The sequence below is a fragment of the Terrapene carolina genome, unplaced genomic scaffold, assembly GCF_002925995.2.
Source record: "Terrapene carolina triunguis isolate 2854851 unplaced genomic scaffold, T_m_triunguis-2.0 Scaffold195, whole genome shotgun sequence".
Lineage (NCBI taxonomy): Eukaryota > Metazoa > Chordata > Testudines > Emydidae > Terrapene > Terrapene triunguis.
The window spans coordinates 1,108,963-1,119,288 of NW_020664546.1; positions in this window are offsets into that span (position 1 = coordinate 1,108,963).

Sequence of the window (10,326 nt, forward strand, 5' to 3'; positions counted from 1 at the left end):
TCTCGAAGAACGCCAGTTACGGAACAGGTAACTGTCCTTTCTTCTTCGAGTGATTGCTCATGTGTATTCCACTATAGGTGACTCCAAGCTATACCTGACGGAGGCGGATAGGAGTTTTAAGTCTGAAGTTTCAAGGGTTACCCGGGCGAAGTACCGCCCTACCAAACCCAGCGTCATCCCGCGTTTGGGAGACGATCGCATAGTGCGAGGAGAAGGTGTGGACAGAGGACCACGTAGCAGCCCTACATATGTCCTGAATAGGGATGTGAGCCACATAGGCCGCTGACGAGGAGCGGCGTCGCCTCTTGTCCCAGTGTCTACGGTCCCTGCGACCGGAGGAGTTAGAGTCATGCCCAGATGACCCGGCCCGCGGGGTGGAAGTGTGCCACGGGCTTCGGGCCACTCCAGGGGTCGCAGCGGTGCTCCCCCAGTATGGGTACTGCTAAGGGAAAAACTTCCGGCACCGGTGCACGTGGCGAGCACGCACACCTATAGTGGAATACACATGAGCAATCACTCGAAGAAGAAGCCTACGTGGCCACCAAGGATCTGATGACTTTATCAGTATTGAGCCCGTCTGGGAGACAGGACATGGCACCAGAGCCGCACTGAGGCATTGACCACTTTTCATCCGGTTTCAAGACCAACCTCCAGGGGGAAGCCCTCCTACATGGCCTTGCCAGAGATGTCTCCACAGCACCAATCTCCAGCACCGGGAGGATCCGTCCCGCCGTGGTCACCGTGATCCTCTATCTCCGCATCGCCATCTTCATCAAGTTTGGACCCAGGATCCTACTATTCAAGATGCCGGCACTGAAGGGAGGCTCCGCGTCAATCATAGAATATCAGGGTTGGAAGGGATCTCAGGAGGTCATCTAGTACAATCCCCTTCTCAAAGCAAGACCAATCCCCAACTAAATCCCCAAATCCCTAAATGGCCCCTCAAGGATTTAACTCACAACCCTGGGTTTAGCAGGCCAATGCTCAAACCACTGAGCTAACCCTCCCCCCACAGATGATTCTGCCATTGGGAGTGCTGGGAGCAGGGACGACCCAAAGCGCCCAGCCCATGGGGCTGTAGGGTGCAGCACCCCTACAATGGCGCTTTTGGAACCCGCGGGGGCTTCCACCAGGGCAAAGGACCAACTCACAGCACTCCGACTTGGTGCACTTGGAGACTGTTGCGGCACCAGGGGCGCACAAGAAAACTCCAGAGCCAACCCCCGGTCCCGGTCCTGAGGCCAGCGTAGGTCCCAGCACCGATGCCGGTGCCCAAGCAGGGGTACTCCCTGGTACTGTGGCCGGTACCAGTACCCAAGTTCGTGTGCCTCGGGAAGAGGCTGGACTGGACACTATGGCAGCGCACACCTCTTCCTCATCATCCCCAAAGAACAAGCTCATGCTTAAGGGGTCCTCCCCACCGCAGAACAACTTAAGGGCCCACCAAGTCTTGTTAAAGTGGGTGGCCTCTAGCCTTGGGTTGCAGGTAAAGGTAGTCAAGGAACAGGCAGATGGGTTCCTGGACATTCTGTTAGCCGCAGCCCTTTCGAAGGTGTCCCTGCTCTTACACAATGCCATTTTGGGACCTATTAAGGCCATTTGGCAGACTCCTGCCTCCATTCCACCCACAGCAGAGATAACAGAAAGAAAATACTTTGTGCCTGCAAAAGGCTGTGAGTTCCTATTCTCTCACCCCCTCCGGGGTCCCTTGTTGTGGCGGCTGCCAACAAAAAGAACCGCCAAGGCCAAATGGGGTCTACCCCCAAACCAAAGGAGCCCAGGAAAATGGACCTTCTGGGGAGGAAGGCCTATTCGATGGGGGGTCTCCAGTTGAGCATAGCAAACCAACAGACTATGATTATAATTTGTGGGAAGCAATGAACAGATTCAAAGACAGACTTCCCCAGGACAGCCAGCAGGAGTACTCCATCCTCGTGGATGAAGGCAAGACAGTGGGCAGAGCCTCCTTGCCGGCGGCCCTTGATGCTGCGGACTTGGCGGCCAGATCTATGGCCACTTCTGTGACAATGCGTAGGAGCTCGTGGTTGCAGGCAGCTGGGTTTCCTCATTTGAGGGTCCTTCACTCTTTTCAGAGCAACCAGATGCCAGGCTCCATGGCTTTAAAGACACCAGGGCAACATTGAAGTCCCTCGGCTTACAGTCTCAGTCATAGTCTCAGCCTAGGAGGCAATATAGGCCACAGCAGTATGGCTGTTTCTACTCCCACCAGAACCGATTTGACCACAGGAGACACAGGAACAAGGGCTCTGGGTGCAGGCCACCGCTACCTTCCTCCACCTCTGTGGGACATTCCCAATCAGCCCTGCACCACTCTGGTGCCTCGAAACACCCATTCCTCACAATCTGGATTCGGTTATCCCTATTTTTTCCAACCATCTCTCCCATTTGGCCTGGAAACGGGACACTTCCGACCACGGGGTTCTAAACACAGTGGAGTCTGGTTATACCCTCCAGTTTATTTCAACCCCACCCCCCCACCCACTTTCCTCATCCCTCTTCAGGGACCCTTACAAGCTTCTGCTAGAACAAGTTCAGTCCCTCCTCAGCATGGGAGCGGTGGAGGAGGTGCCAATTCATCTAAGGAGAAAGGGGCTTTACTCCTGTTAATTTTTTGATTCCGAAAGCCAAGGGAGGTCTTATACCTGCATCGATTCAACCGATATCTCAAGAGGTTAAAGTTCCACATGAACTCCTTGGGATCGATCATCCCATCACTGGATCCAGGGGATTGGTATGCTGCCCTCGACTTAAAAGACGCAGACTTCCACATATCAATCTGGAGGGTGATGAAGCACTGGAATGGGTTACCTAGGGTTAGACCAAAGGTCCATCTAGCCCGGTATCCTGTCTACCGACAGTGGCCAATGCCAGGTGCCCCAGAGGGAGTGGACCTAACAGGCAATGATCAAGTGATCTCTCTCCTGCCATCCATCTCCATCCTCTGACAAACAGAGGCTAGGGACACCATTCCTTACCCATCCTGGCTAATAGCCATTAATGGACTTAACCACCATGAATTTATCCAGTTCTCTTTTAAACGCCTTCACAACCTCCTCAGGTAAGGAGTTCCACAAGTTGACTATGTGCTGCGTGAAGAAGAACTTCCTTGTTCTTCCATGCGGGCAGGGGACTGGACTCGATGACCTCTCGAGGTCCCTTCCAGTCCTAGAATCTATGAATTTGTTTTAAACCTGCTGCCTATTAATTTCATTTGGTGACCCCTAGTTTTTGTATTATGGGAATAAGTAAATAACTTTTCCTTATCCACTTTCTCCACATCATTCATGATTTTATATACCTCTATCATATCCCCCCTTAGCCTCCTCTTTTCCAAGCTGAAGAGTCCTAGCCTCTTTAATCTCTCCTCATATGGGACCCGTTCCAAACCCCTAATCATTTTAGTTGCCCTTTTCTGAACCTTTTCTAGTGTCAGTATATCTTTTTTGAGATGAGGAGACCACATCTGTACGCAGTATTTGAGATGTGGGCGTACCATCGATTTATATAAGGGCAATAATATATTCTCTGTCTTATTCTCTATCCCCTTTTTAATGATTCCTAACATCCTGTTTGCTTTTTTGACTGCCTCTGCACACTCCGTAGACATTTTCAGAGAACTATCCACGATGACTCCAAGATATTTTTCCTGGCTCGTAGCTAAATTAGCCCCCATCATATTGTATGTATAGTTGGGGTTATTTTTTCCAATGTACATTACTTTACATTTATCCACATTAAATTTCATTTGCCATTTTGTTGCCCAATCACTTAGTTTTGTGAGATCTTTTTGAAGTTTGTCACAGTCTGCTTTGGACTTAACTATCTTGAGCAGTTTAGTATCATCTGCAAACTTTGCCACCTCACTGTTTACCCCTTTCTCCAGATCATTTATGAATAAGTTGAATAGGATTGGTCCGAGGACTGACCCTTGGGGAATACCACTAGTTACCCCTCTCCATTCTGAGAATTTACCATTAATTCCTACCCTTTGTTCCCTGTCATGTCTACATCATTTTAGTTTAGTTATGTATTCTTTACTTTTCCCCCGTTTCCTATAATTCTGATACACGTTTTATGCACTATACATAGAAACAACTTATCTAAGTACATACGAAACAGAATCGCACAGGCCCCTGCAAGGCTGTGCTTAGATTTATGTGGCCCTCCTATGTAATAAGGTGGGCACCACTGGTTTAGACAACTGCCATCCCCAGAAGTGGTGGACCAAAGACTGAGTCACTGGACGAGTTACCAGGCAGAGAAATCACCCATGCACTGATGTGACCATTGGCAAGGGGCACAATGGCCTTTATGTTCTTAAGGCCATTCTTATGTTCACAAGTACAGTGCGAGAGCTGCAATGCCATGTCTGGCCACAAGGGGCACCTAGTGGTTTGGACTTAGTTACATGTACATTAGAGGGCTATTTCTGTCACTGCAAACATTTTCAAAATGATTTTTTTTTTTTTTTTTTTTTTTTTTTTTTTTTTGCAATGAAGACACGTGGCACCATGTTCTGGATATTGGTCTTTTCCATGGATTCTCCCACCGCACAGGCATCGCATGCTCTTCTTTGCAGACAACTGCTCCAGTTCTTGTTTTAGTCTTCCTTTTGCCTTTTTGGGGGGGGGAGGGTGGAGGACGGTGGGAGGGAGGAAGTGGAGTTTATCTTCCCCTATTTCTGATTTTTTCAATTTTGTCACTCTCCCTTTGCTTGTTCACTGCTCTTGCAGATATCAACTGCATGGTTAAGTTCCACTTCTGATTGCCACAGCATATGTTCTCTGGCTTCATTGTCTTTGGTGCCCAAAAGTATTTGATTTCTAATAAGTTTGTTGGCAAGGGTACCAAATTGGTTTGCTGAGGCTAACTGGCACAGCCTGATTGGTTTACAGTTTCATTTTTTATCAGATGTACTGAAAATAGACTTTTCATATATTATTTTCCTTTTCAGCACAAAATATTTTTCTAAAGCATCTAAGACTTGAGGTTCATCTTGCCTTTCCTCCTCTGCTGACAAATTAGGAGCAATCCTTACCCACTGCTCTGTTCAGTGGGGCTTGGTTTGCCATATTTTCTTTGTCCAATCTTGTAGCCACTTCAGGCCCTGAAGAAGCTCCATGCCTTTGCATCACAACAGGGATTGGGATGTTGCTCACAGACATTGCTGAAGTGACTTGATCACAAATCACTGATGTGACCTGGACTTCTTGCATGAGGAAATAGCAACCACATGGCAAATGACTAGAAGGATCAGGCCCTTGCGTGCTGCGGAAAATTACTGTAATGTAAAAACAGCAGGAGGCATTTTGGGCTGTATAAGTAGGGGCATTGCCAGCAGATTGAGGGACGTGATCGTTCCCCTTTATTCGACATTGGTGAGGCCTCATCTGGAGTACTGTGTCCAGTTTTGGGCCCCACACTACAAGAAGGATGTGGAAAAATTGGAAAGAGTCCAGCGGAGGGCAACAAAAATGATTAGGGGTCTGGAGCGCATGACTTATGAGGAGAGGCTGAGGGAACTGGGATTGTTTAGTCTCCAGAAGAGAAGAATGAGGGGGGATTTGATAGCTGCTTTCAACTACCTGAAGGGGGGGTTCCAAAGAGGATGGAACTCGGCTGTTCTCAATGGTGGCAGATGACAGAACAAGGAACAATGGTCTCAAGTTGCAGTGGGGGAGGTCTAGGTTGGATATTAGGAAACACTATTTCACTAGGAGGGTGGTGAAGCACTGGAATGCGTTACCTAGGTTGGTGGTGGAGTCTCCTTCCTTGGAGGTTTTTAAGGCCCGGCTTGACAAAGCCCTGGCTGGGATGATTTAGTTGGGAATTGGTCCTGCTTTGAGCAGGGGGTTGGACTAGATGACCTCCTGAGGTCCCTTCCAACCCTGATATTCTATGATTCTATGATTCTAAGTCACTATGAATATGCAGTTTTAGCAATTGGTCACTGCACACTGAAGGGCCATGAGCACTTTACAGAGTAACAAAATATTTAAAATTTTAAAGTCTTCAAATGATATGTTTTATTTTGAATGTTGATCTCTTCCATTTATTTAAGGTTCATATATTCCAAAGTCAGAAGGAACCATTGTGATCATCTAGTCTGACCTCCTGTATAGCACAGGCCAGAGACCTGCCCCACAATAATTCCTAGAGCAGATCTGTTACACAAACATCGAATCTTGACTTAAAGGTTGCCAGTGATGCAGAATCCACCATGACCATTGCTAAGTTGTTCCAATGGTTAATCATTTTCATTATGAAAAATTGTACGTCTTATTTCCAGGCTGAATTTGCCTAGCTTCAATTTCCAGCCACTGGATCATGTTACCCCTTTCTCTGGTGGACTGAAGAGCCCATTACTAAGTATTTGTTTCCCACATACATACTTACAGACTGTAATTAAGTCACCCCTTTGTTAAGGTAAATAGATTAAAGAAGCTCAATCTGTCACCATAAGGCAGGTTTTCTAATCCTTTAATCGTTTTTGTGGCTCTTCTCTGAACCATCTATTTATCAACATGCTTCTTGACTTGTGAACATGAGAACTGAACACGGTATTTGAGCAGCAGTTGCACTAGTACCAAATATGGAGCTAAAATAACCTCTCTACTCTTTCTCGAGATTCCCATATTTATTCATCCAAGAACTATATTAGCCCTGTTGGCCACAGCATCACATTGTGAGTTCACCAAAACCCCCAAATCGTTTTCAGAGTCACTATTTCCCAGGATCGAGCCCCCCATCCTGTAAGTGTGGCTGACATTCTTTGTTCCTAGATGGATACATTTACATTTAGCCATAATAAAACACATATTGTTAGCTTGTGCCCAGTTTACCAAGTGATCCTCTTCACTCTGAATCAGTGATCTGTCGTCTTCATTATTTACCACTCTTCATCAGCAAAAAAATTTCTCAGGATTTTAGGGTTTTTTCCAGGTCATTGAAAGAGATGTTAAATAGCATAGGGCCAAGAACCAATCCCTGAAGGAACCCGTTAGCAACACCCACTCAGTGACGATTCCCCATTTACAATTACATTTAGAGACCTATCAGTTAGCCAGTTTTTAATCCATGTGGTGTGTGCCATGTGTGATGGATTCCCCCTGGGGTGCCACCTGGAAGTGGGGTACCACTGAGTCCTCTGACTCACCAGCCAGGGCTCCCTCTCACGCTGTGCTGCTGTGACAAGCTGCAGACCCGCTTCTGGTCCTACACTTCCTCCAGCATTCACACATCCAGCTGCAGTTACATGCAGGGTCTCTGACCAGCCACTGCATAACCAACAATAGATAACCCCAAGCTCCCCAGACACGCACCCTCCTCTGGAGTATAAACCCAAAATTATACCGTCTTGTGCTGCACAAGGAACTGTACAGAGTAAGCTCATAGAGTATGCCTCTCCCTCAATGTGGAGAGGAAATACAACAGACCCTGCCCTTTGAGCTAAGATTCCCAAGCACTTCGCTCCATACTTACTGGTTTAGATTAAAACATAAAACAAATTTATTAACTACAAAAAGATGGATTTTAAGTGATTATAAGTGATAGCAAACAGATCAAAGCAGATTACCTAATAAATAAACAAAACCACAAACTAATCTTAACACACTAGAAGGATAGGATTTGAATTAACAATCTCTAACCATGACTGATGATACAACCAGGCTTGCAGATTCTCAAGGCACAAGCTGCACTTGCTTTGCAGCTTGGGAATCCCACCCCCGTTCCAAGTCCCTTTTACTTAGGAGCTTCTCTTAAGTGTTGTAGCGGGGTGGTCACCCCGCTCCAGCCCTGAAGGGGTTAAAGCGGTCCTGGAGAGGGTTGTGGTGGGGTAAAAGTGATTAAGAACAGCTGGGGAAGCTGAGTGAGTAGCTGACCACAGCAGTGGCCAGCTCAATCAGGGCCCAGCTGGCCCTTATAAGAGGGCTATGGGCCAGAAGTAACACAGATTCCCTCTCTCTAATTTTACAGAGAGAAGGTCCTGGCTGCCTGGGGGAGAAGGGTACCTGAGGTGGAGCAGTGCTGGGAAAGGGTAGAGGGAGCTGGGGAGCTCCAGCCTTGAAAAATCCCAGGCTGCAGGCCTTGAAAAGGGCCTTTGAAAGGGTACTGGGGCTGCAGAGAGGCAGCCCAGAGATAGGCAAAGGCAGCAGGTCCTAACCCCCTTGCCAATGATGGGTGGTTTATAGACTGCAGTCTGCCCCAGGGAGCAGGGGCTAGATGATGACTGGCAGTAGCCACTGAGGCAAGGTGGGCTTAGAGGGTTGAGGGGGTTCCCCTGGGAGGGGAGACCCAGAGCAAGGGGGTATTGTGGTGGGCTGGACCCCTGGGCAAAGGGCACTGGGGTCTGGGAGGGACATGGGGCCAGTGGCAGGCGAGACACCAGCCTACAGAGGGCGCTCTGGGCTGGAAAGAGCTAATTCCTGAGACGGCCAGCAGGAGGCGCCGTGCCAGTGTGACGTCACGCCGCCACAGGTGTTCAATTGTGGGGGAATGAAGAACAACTGATGATGTCACTCCCTGCCTTTATATAGCTTTAGCATATGGCAGGACCCCTTTGTCCCAAACTCAGTTTGTGTCATGTGGCCTGGTCACATGCCCTTGCAGAACTTGCTGAGTCATAGCAGCCATTATTTACAGGCTGTCTGGAGCATCCTCAGGAAGGCTCACCCAGTGGGGGATAAGCTTCTCCTAAGGCCTATTGTTCTGCCTAATGGCCCATTACCTTGAATAGGCCCTTCACAGCCGGCTATCTAGACTGGAAGCATTTTGCCTAGTGGGTGACTATATGTGAAATACATGTAGGTGTGACTACATGTGAAATATAGATGCATAGTCACTATTCATAACTTCAGATACAAAAATGATACATGCATACAAATAGGATAATCATATTCAGCAAATCATAACTTTTCCAATGACACCTTACATGCCCCATCTTGCATTATAATTATGCCATAATCATATCATAATATCACTGAAGAATATGGGGTGCAGTGTCACACCATGTTAATTTTATATCATTATAGTATTTTAATCAAAATGTCATGTTATACCAAGTAAAACACATTGCTATGGAGCCTGGGGCAGAGCAGGGGGTTGAACACCCCCGGGGCCTGGAGGAAGCCAGCGCCTGTGCACAATACAGAAGTCTAAGTATGTTGCATCAACACGATTACGTTTAGTAGCCAAAGTTGTAATCTCATCAAAAAAAGATATGATGTTAGTTTGACAAGATCTGTTTGTCATAATTAATTATATTACCCTCCTTTAATTCATTATTAATCAAGTCCTGTATCAGCTGCGCCATTATCTTTTCCATGATCAATGTTAGTCTGACAGGCCTGTAAATATCCAGGTCATCCCATTTACCCTTTTTAAATATTGGCACAGATCATGTGTGACAGGTGCCAGAGATGGACACATATCAAGAGTATCCCAGACACATCAGAAAATTTTGGTTTATTTCAATAATGTATTGAACGCAGCTGCCTCGCTGATGGGTTTGATCACCCTCCATTGGCTCCTTCTGCTAATACATCAAATTTAAACTATTGGTCACCTATCAGGCTCTATATAAAACTGCCCCCACCCAACGCCACTCTGCCAATGTTGCCATCCTTGCCCACCCATTTGTCAGTCTCTCAAATAACCTCCTCTGTGCCTTCCTTCACGCATTGGCCATGCATGGTCCAGCTTGCCTGAGCTCATCTGCAGGGCTCCTCTCCCCTCTCACTTTTCAATCCCTCCTAAAATTCACCTTGTTGGGCTGCCAACAGCCAATCTTATTGGTTTCTGTAGAACAACCTTGTTTTTGTCTTTTCCTGACTGCTATTTGCCTACTCAGTGTTAGATTGTGAGTTCCTTGTCTGTCTGAAAAGTACGTCACAAATTATGGTTACTACCACAAACTAATAATCATAATAATAAAAGTAGAGTTTTGCTTGGCCACATTTGTACTGGATGATGGTTTGCCCGAGTACCTAGAATAGTGAGGCAGGAGTGATGTTCTATTTGTGTTTTATTGTTGATTTAAAACAAAAACAGAGTATCTGCCCCAAATTTTCCAACTATAATCTCTGAGTAAAGTTTGGTTTTTCTGAACATTTTCAAGAGGATCTGTTAATTAGTTTCTGAGTTAAATTGGCTTTTTAAAATGTTGCTCAGGAAAACCCAGTATCTTTTAAAAGAATCTTGTGATGTTATAGGCCCATGTAGCTTAGAAATGACAGACTAGGTAAGGTCATAACCCTGCACCTAGTGAGAGTCGGGGGGGGGGGGGGGCTCTCTGGGGTTATATAG